Below are 9,121 nucleotides of genomic sequence, written 5' to 3'. Positions count from 1 at the left end.
GATATTGTGTGTTTGCTGGAAAGCCTAAGGGGCAGATGGGATTAGAAAGTTGGAAGACTTGGTTTGTCTTACTTGTGGTTTGTCCTATGACTTATATTGATGCTTCACACAGATATAGAAACATTTACCTGAGACAAACAGGAGTGGATATTAGGTATGTGAAAGGGGTTGCCTCTTCTACTAGATTTTCCAAGCAGGAATCAGGCCCTAATTCAGCTTTGTTTTTCTTTGTGCACCTGCCACTGGCCCTGCACATAGAAGCTATTTGTTAAATGTTTGTTGAATAAATGAATGAATGTTTACAGACCCCAGAGGACATTGTCTGTGAGGGAGACAATCCCATGGAGGAGAGGGAGGGACTCCAGTGTGGGTGAGTAAATAAAGGGTCTCCAGATGACTGGGAAAATAGATAGATGGCTTTGTATTCATACTGCTTGGCTATCTCAGGCCTTCAAGCATATACAGATACACAGGTTCCTTAATATCTGGATGGATTCTTGAAAATCATTTAGTCTAAAACCTTTGTTTTACAAGAAAAGAAAACTGAGACCCAGGGTTTATGGCCATGTTGTATCAGTTGTGGAGCAGAGTTAGGGTCTGAACTAGACAGATATCCTGACTCCAAATCCAGGGTGTTGAATTCAATTTAATAATCATTTATTAAGGCACCTACTATGTGCCAGACACTGTATAAAGTGCCAGAAGTAAAATAAGAGAAATAAAACTCCTTAAGGAGTTGATAATCTATTTGGGAAAGAAAACATTCAAAAAGAAGCTTGAAAAGGGGAGAAGAGGAGGCTACAGGAATCATGATGTTCCATGGAGGAGAAATCAAGCAGAGCTGCTGATGAAAAGCAGTTCCCAGTTTGCTGTGCCATTCTTCAACTGTCCAGTCTACTGAGAGAGTTGCCCCTTGTCCCGATACCTCACACCTCTTTTCCTCCATACTGGCTTGCTGTATGTAACTTAACTTATTCATTTCAGATAAATTCAAATTAAATAATTTCAATTTAATCAATATTTGGGGTGGCCCCTGATACATCACCTGCAATCTCCCTGTCTTTGCACAGGTAGAGCCTCATACCTGGAATGCACTCCCTCTTATTTCCTGGCTTTCTTTAACCCAAATATCACCCTCTACATGAGGCCTTTCCTCAACCCTCATTCCTCCATCCCTGCCTCCAGGAGATATTGCTTAATTACTTTGCATTTTAAAATATAGTTTATATTTACTTTTCTATATATAATACTTCCTCAGGTGAATTATAAGCTAACTAAAGGCAAAGTCTTGTTTCTTTTTTTGCCTTTTTTTCTCCAATGTCTACAGCAATAATTTGACAAATATTTGTTGAATGAATGATTACTTGCTTAATTGGCAACTAGACATGTGAGAGCAACAATGTTCTGTTTAATCCAGTGGAATCATATCAAATTTAGTCCTTGGGACTCTTTGCTTTCCAGCTCATTATCTATCACCTGGTCTAAAATTTCTGCTGTACTGTGGATAATGATATTTGGGTTTTTTTTTAAATGATAAAATTGATAATTAGCTCTTATACGGTACTTTAAAGTTGACAAAACTTTATAAATGTCTCCTTTAATACTCATGTTATAAGGATAAAGAAACTGAAGCAGATAGAAATTAAATGACTGACTTACAGTCACATAGCTATTAAGTATCTTAGGTTAGATATAAAATCAGGTATTCCTTTAAAAAATTCCTTTAAAAAAAATTTCAATAGTATTTTATTTGGAGCAGGTAGTTGGTATAGTGGATAGAGCAACAATCCTGAAGTCAGGAGGACCTGAGTTCAAAATTTGACCTTAGACTCTGGCAAGTCACTTAACCCCAATTGCCTTAACAAAAAAAAAATTTAGTATTTTATTTTCCAACTATGTAAGTATAGTTTTCAATATTCATTTTATAAGATTGTATTCCAAAATTTCCTCCACACAGCAAATAATCTAATATAGGTTAAATATGTGCCATTCTTTTAAATATATTTTTATATTTGTCATGTTGTGCAAGAAAAAAAATCAGATCAAAAAGGAAAAAATCATGAGAAAGAAAAGAAAAACAGACAAAAAAGGTGAAAATACTATGCTTCAATCCATATTCAATTCTCTTTCTGAATGTGGATGGCATTTTCTATGGGGAGTCTACTGGAAATGCTCTGAATCACCACAAACAATAGTATCCCTTACCTGGGGGGGAACCTTATCTGTCTTCCCTTCCTAGGTGTTCAGTAGTCTGAATATCTTTGACCTGGTCCTGGGAGATTAGTAATAGCAACAAGAGCTTATTTCTGTAGGATTAAAGATTTATTTTGGACTTTTCTCATGAGGCCTTAGTGAGGTTTGGAACAAATATTCCCATTTCATAGATGAAGAAACTGAAACAGAGATATTAAGTGACTTGTCTGGGGTCATGTAAATAGTAGTAAATAGATGGGGCAGGAATTATACTCAGGTCTGTTTAATGTACCTTTGGATATCCCAGGGCCCTGTATTATGTTTGGGGTTGCTTTGGATTAATTTTCAGTTCAAGGGTTTGTTTTATTTAATTTTACACTGCAAGACAATTTCTGCTGAGATGCCATGTGTATACTTTTGTACACAGGCATGCCAATTTAAGCAAACTACTATAGCTGGGTTCAGCTGTCAACATCACCTTTCTGCAAATGCTCAGGGCTTATTTTTTTTAAAGGAAAGTCTTACCATAAGGACTGAAGACTGACTGATCTTAGAAGAGAAGGCAAGGAAAATCTAGGTGGATGAAATCCATAGGAAACTCCCATTTTCTCATTTCAATTCTAACCACAGGAAGATGTTAGGACACTGCCTATCCCCTGATGTCCCTCTTGCTCTTCCTTTGAGGTTGTTCCCAGAACACCAGAGCAGATAAAGCTTCCAGGTCTTCTAGTACAACCTCTTCATTTTACAGATTAAGGTCAAGGATGTGAAGTGCCTTGCCTGAGCACACAGGGAGAAAGTATGAGAGGTAGCATTTGAATCCAGTGTCCTTTGACTTCAAACCTAGTGTGCTATGCTGTGCTCTTAGTCGGTGTAATTTCCCTCTCTCCCTAATGCCTTCCTCCTGTCCCGATCTTTTCACAGTCAAACAAGACCAACACAAGGGTGAGAATAAGGGAAAAAAGATTTGCAGTGTTGATTAGCAGCTTCTATAAAATTATTTTGAACTCTTTGTAACCTTTGAGGACTTCATGAGCTTCCTAAGTATGGTATCAAAGAACTTTGCACTTGAAAAGGTGAAAAACTGATGAAAACCAGGACTGTTATTTATACCTTTGTGTGGATGTGTTTATTTCATTTTATCTCCCTCCTTCCTTCTCTCCCAACCCTACATTAGAGAAGAACAACATTTAATAAATGTGTGTGTAACCATACAATCCATATTTGCATTAATCAGTCCTTTCTCTGGAAGTAGATAACATTTCCCTTGTTATATTGATCATATTACTCAAAATGGCTTAATCAATCATTAGTTTTCAAATAATATTGCTGTTACTATATACAGTATTCTCTTGGTTCAGTTTATTTGACTCTGCATTTTGCATGCAACTCTTTTCATGTTTTTTTTTTTTTTAATCAATCATTAGTTTTCAAATAATATTGCTGTTACTATATACAGTATTCTCTTGTCTAACTATTTGGGTCTCAATTTCCTCATCTGAAAAATTAATTGCATCAGTTGATTTCAAAGTCTTTTTCAAAGTCAAAGTCTCTCTTCTTGTCTTTAATCTGTTATCCTTATTTCTACTATCCCTTCCAAAGTTAATATTCTCTGAATCAATGCCTTTGTAGCAATGAGATATTTGAAGGTAAGGGAGATTGCCTGGATGCCCTTCAGGTCACACATGCAGGAAGTGACTCCAGATAAGGCCAGTCTTGGGTAAGGGAGAGAATTATCAGTCCAAGTATCAAGTAGACTGGTAAGTCCTGTTCCAGGAAGAACAAAACAAAATAACTCACATTTAGTATCAGGTGCTTTTTTTTTTTTTTTTTTTTTTTTACAAGAAGTAATATACCTCAAAGCATAGTACAAAGGAACAATCATCAAAACTATTTTGTTCTCACTAAAAAATAGGAAAATTAGTTAATGGAGAAACAAATGAAGTAGCATAGTATTCAATAATTCCCAAAGATTCTCAGCTGCTGGGGTTTAGGACTTATGCTATTCACTAAAACTGGAAAACAAGCTGGCAGAAACCAGTCTTGGACCAACATTTCACACCATGTACCATAAGCCAAAATTGTCATGTTGATTCTCTTGGAAAACTAGGGACAAAGAACAACAACTGCAAATGTATACATGAACTAGATATAAAAGGTCACATCCAAACAAATTTGGGGAGCAAAGAAGGAGATAATTTTCACAAATATGGTTAGTAGACGAGTTCATGACTATACAGGGATAGAGAGGATCATTAAAAATAAAATAGCAGTTTTGATTGCATGAAGTTGAAAAGCTTTTTGCATAAAGAATCAATCCAGCTTAGAAAAAAAAATCTTTGCAGTTTCTTTTGATAAATGTTTCATATTTAAGAATCATAAGGAATTTATTTAAATATTTAAGAACATATAGTTATTCTCCAATAGAGAAGTGGTCCAAAGTTACAAATAGACTATTAAAAAAGCATTTGGTTTTTTTTCTTCATATAACCAAAAATTTCCCCACGTATCCCATCCTTCCCTTCTCCCAGCAAGCCATCTCATGCAAAAAAAATTATATTCTTAATAACAGTAAAAGAAACAAGAGAAAAACAAACAGCAAACTGATTAATACATAGAAAAACTGCTGAAACTAATATGCAAATTGTCGCAGTTATGAACCTCCCACCTCTGCAAAGGTGTAGGGTGAAGGGCATCATATCTATTCTTTGGAGCCACACTTCTTCATCTTCATTTTGCAACATTTACTTTTAATTCTTTTTTGATTGATCTTTCCATTTACATGATTTTAGTAATTATATACATGTTTTGAGATTGTTCAAAATGTGCATTTGTTTTTCTTGATTATGCTTATTTTTTTGGCAACTTTGGGGTTTGTTTGAGGAGCAGGTGTTTGGGTTGGAGAAGAAAACTATGGAGTGGTGCCCTCTAAAAAGAGAAAAAACAGAAAAAAGAGATCAGTGTAATATTTTTAAAGGTGCATAGAAAACAAAGTACATAGATAAGGGCAACTTTAAAACTAGTATATTGAATTTTTTTTTTAATGCTGGCTTTTCATTAAAAGAAATCTGGGGTTTCATGTACAATAAATATTCTTTTTCTGTTCTTCGCATATGGAAATATAGTCAAGTTCTTTTTAAAAGAAAATAAAGGCAGATGGTGTGCAACCATTCCCATTTTACAGATAAGGAATTTAAGGCTCAAGAAGGTTTAACTAAAATCACTGAACTTTAGCTATTAGAGTTAAAACTCAAATTCAGGTCTTCTGGCACCAAGATAAATCTGACCAGAATACAGATCTTTTGAATTTGAGGTCAATGGTTTTATATTCCATAAATCTAGAGGCGTGGTAACCTTAGTGTAGGAGCCAGCTTCTGCCTCTGGACTTAGATTCAGGTTCCTCTGACACATTGCATATCCCTGAGTAAATCACAACTTCTCAGGGTTCCACCTAATTTTCTAAGATGAGAAGATGTAAAACAAGTACTGATGTGCCTTGTTAAATGAAGTTTCTTTATCAGAAGTTCCCTGTGTCAATGAACTCCGTATATCTATAAAATCATGAGTTTGGATGGGAAAAAAAGGAAAGGTTGTAGAAAATCTAGTTCTTCCCATGCCATCTCCCTCAATTTTCTTTTATCAAGATTAAAAAGTAGCATTTAGCATCTTAGGATACAAAACTAATAAGGAATTTGTAGCTCATCTAATTCAACCCCTTCAGTTTATAAAGGAGGAAACAGAGGTCCAAAAAGGAGAAGTGTCATCTGCAAGGTCACCTAGGAAAATAGATAAGTAGTCATCTTTCTAGATCTAGGACTCTTTCCTCAAAGCCACCATTTTTCTCAAAGCTATGGCATTAATCAGGGCTGCTCCGGGAGTCGAGTTTCCTTCTTGAGAAGTCTAAAGTACAGGATAAGGGTATAGAAGGGTCTTCCTCAATAGATGTTACGGAAAATGATCTAGAGCTGATCAATTCAAGGAAGACAGATGCACTTTGAGTTGTGGGGCAGGAGGGAGAAATTTAGGTCAAGAAGCTGCTGAGAAGGGATTGGATTCTACTGGTTCCTCTTGAAGCCCCACCCCTGTGGCCAGGGCTGGAAAGTTCCTGTAGTTATTATGTAAGAGGGAACTTCCAGGTTTCTTATATTTGCACAGAGCTCACCATTTCTCAGTACCTTCCTCCCCCACCCCCAACATCCTGAAATCTTGTTTTCCCTTACTGATGAAATGCATCTAGATGAAGCAGATGGGCTGATGCTCCAGTTATACTGGGACAGGACATGAGGGAAAGAACAGTTCACAGTAGTGGGGCAGTACCTCCGCCAGTTATCGCCATCCCAGTCTGGGGCACTTGCTTTCCCCATTGTTGGCTCATCTCCAGCACAGATCCTATTTCTTTGTCTTCCTGGTCAACTTTCTGGCAAGGAGGGAAGAGATAGTTTTGAGTATATACTTCACCCTTGATGTCTCTGGGGCAGATGCCATTGTTGGGATTTTCCTCTGCCCTTAGAGGCTGCCCACTGGAAGGCCCTGCTCACCACCTTTGGTTTTCCTTCCTCTCTGACTGCTATGGATTTTTTTCTACTAAGAGCCATCCAGGGAAGGGTGACAAGAGTAGGGTGACAACTTCTGGGGTTTTCCTCCTGCTGTTTGCAAGAATTCCAGAGCAAATGCCCCCACTGAATAATCCCATTTGCTTCATCTGTGTAAATGGCAAACTCCCTGGTTATTTTGGGGCTTCCCAGAGCAGGGGAATCCTTCCTCAGATTTCAAGCTCTCTGGAACAAGTATAGTGTCTCTTACAAAAGACTAGAAGTTTCCTGAAGGCAGGAAGTGTACCTCCCTCAATATCAGATCACAGCTTCCCTGAGGACAGGAACTATAAATCCCATTGAGGATAAAGACTCTGTTTTCCTCTTCCACAGAACCTACTTCCACTAGAGGGACTGATAAGCTTGTGTATGCAACTATTTTTTTAAAAAAATCATTCTGAATGTAAATCAACACATACTATGTTCATTTTTTTTCTGTTTTTTTTTTTCTCTCCCAAGGTTTTTTCCATTTGCTCTGATCTTTTCTCTTCCAGCAATGTGTGTTAAAAATAAATAAATTCTAAAAATTCTACTAGGCTTTTTGTTTTCTCTTTATTACTCTGTGATACTTCAGACAAGTCACATTAGCTTGTTCAGCCTCAGTTTACTTATCTGCAAAATGGGACTTGGCCAAGGTGTATGACAGGATTTCTTTAGCTCTAGGTCTATGATTTGGATGTTATAGACAGACTTCTAGTTTCTCTTTGTATGTTTTTTTTTTTTTTTTCTATCTTAGGTTTATGACTATATTTTTGAGCTCTTACTTAGCTGACCTTTAATCCTTCAAATTCCTTCCTTCTTTCCTCCCTTTCTAAGCCTTTCCCTTTCTGTTACTCAGACCGAATCCTATAATGATTCATTTACCCTCTCCTCATTTCCCGTCCCCCACTCTCAACTCCAAGAAACCTTTCTGTTCCCCACTCAGCATTCTTCTAAGTCATTCATTGACAGGGAGCAAAGGGCAGGAGTGGGAGGATCAAACAGGGTCAGACAGATCTCTGAGACTAAGCAGACCTGGAGGATGGGCAACCTTTCTCCTTTGGTCCTTGATGCAAACAGGATCAAAATCTTTTAACCCTATGAGGGCCAGAAAAATTGGGTAATAGTATGAGGGAGGAAGACTTCCTGACTCTGCAGACCAGGGTCACACAGCTAGTCAGTGTCTGTGAACAGATTTGAACTGGAAGATGTCTTTCACTGAACCAACTACCTGCCTCCTTGCTTGCTGCTTCTTTAACATGACCCACCTCATTCTGAACCTTTGTCCTGACTATTTACTCATATCTGGAATGCTTTCTCTCTTCACCTCCACCTCTTGGGTTTCTCCATCCCTTTTATCTTTTTAAGAGGCTTTTCTCAATCTCCCAACTACTAATATCTTCTCTCTAAGAATGCCTCTTATTTACATTGCATGCAACTCTTGTATGCAGAAAGGTGCAGAAGGTAAATGTTTAAAAACCAGCTTTCAGGGGTCTGGGGGGATGATGTATTCTAGACACACAGTTTAATTTGCATTATCAACATTTTCTTCATTGATTTCTTTTTTTTTTCTCAATAGTATTTTATTTTCCCAAATAGTTATAAAGATAATTTTTAACATTCATTTTTAGAAGACATTTTTTTCACTCTCTCTGTTCCTTGGAACCCCAACCCCCAAGACAGCAACTAATCTGATATAATCATTTTAAACATATTTCCATATTTTATCAGTATCTTAAGTCCAAATAATCAGTAAAAAGATAGGTAAAGGCTGATTTGTAGCATTTCAATTTCAGAGGCAAAAAGTAAACAATCTAGTGCATTGTGGCACACCTCTGCTTGTATGTACAGAGTAATTTACATGCTATTTCCCTCATTAGAATGGGAGCTTCTTGAGGGCAGGGACCCTCTTTTTAATTTTTAAAAAAATATCCCCAGAGTCTTGTCTGGTGCCTGAGAAACCAGCTTAATGCTTGGCTATGAATTGGAGACATTCATGCTTATACTTCTTATATCATGAAGGTGTAATGGAGAAAGTTCTTTGTAGTAATAAAACAGCCAGTTAAAGTTTACAAATATTACCTTTGTTTGATGCACCTACCTGTGAGTAGGTGTTATTTTGTAAAACTCTATAGAAAGATGGGCTTTTTCTCATCCTCCTTCTTGTTCTTATTCTCCTCCTCCTCTTCTTCCTTTTGCTCTTCTCTTTTTCCTTCTCTTTCTTCTCTTCTTCCTCCTTTTCCTTCTCCTTTTTCTACTCCTCTCCCTCCTCCTCTGATTTCCTATGCCCTCTTTAAAAAAGAGGAACAGAACTTCCCTTCCCATTTTAGCCCCTGGTTAGTAATGGGAGTTACATC

This window comes from Sminthopsis crassicaudata, chromosome 4 (genome assembly GCF_048593235.1).
Source record: "Sminthopsis crassicaudata isolate SCR6 chromosome 4, ASM4859323v1, whole genome shotgun sequence".
In the NCBI taxonomy this organism is placed as follows: Eukaryota; Metazoa; Chordata; class Mammalia; order Dasyuromorphia; family Dasyuridae; genus Sminthopsis; species Sminthopsis crassicaudata.
The sequence above is the reverse complement of the archived record's forward strand: the minus strand, read 5'-3'. Positions refer to the sequence as shown.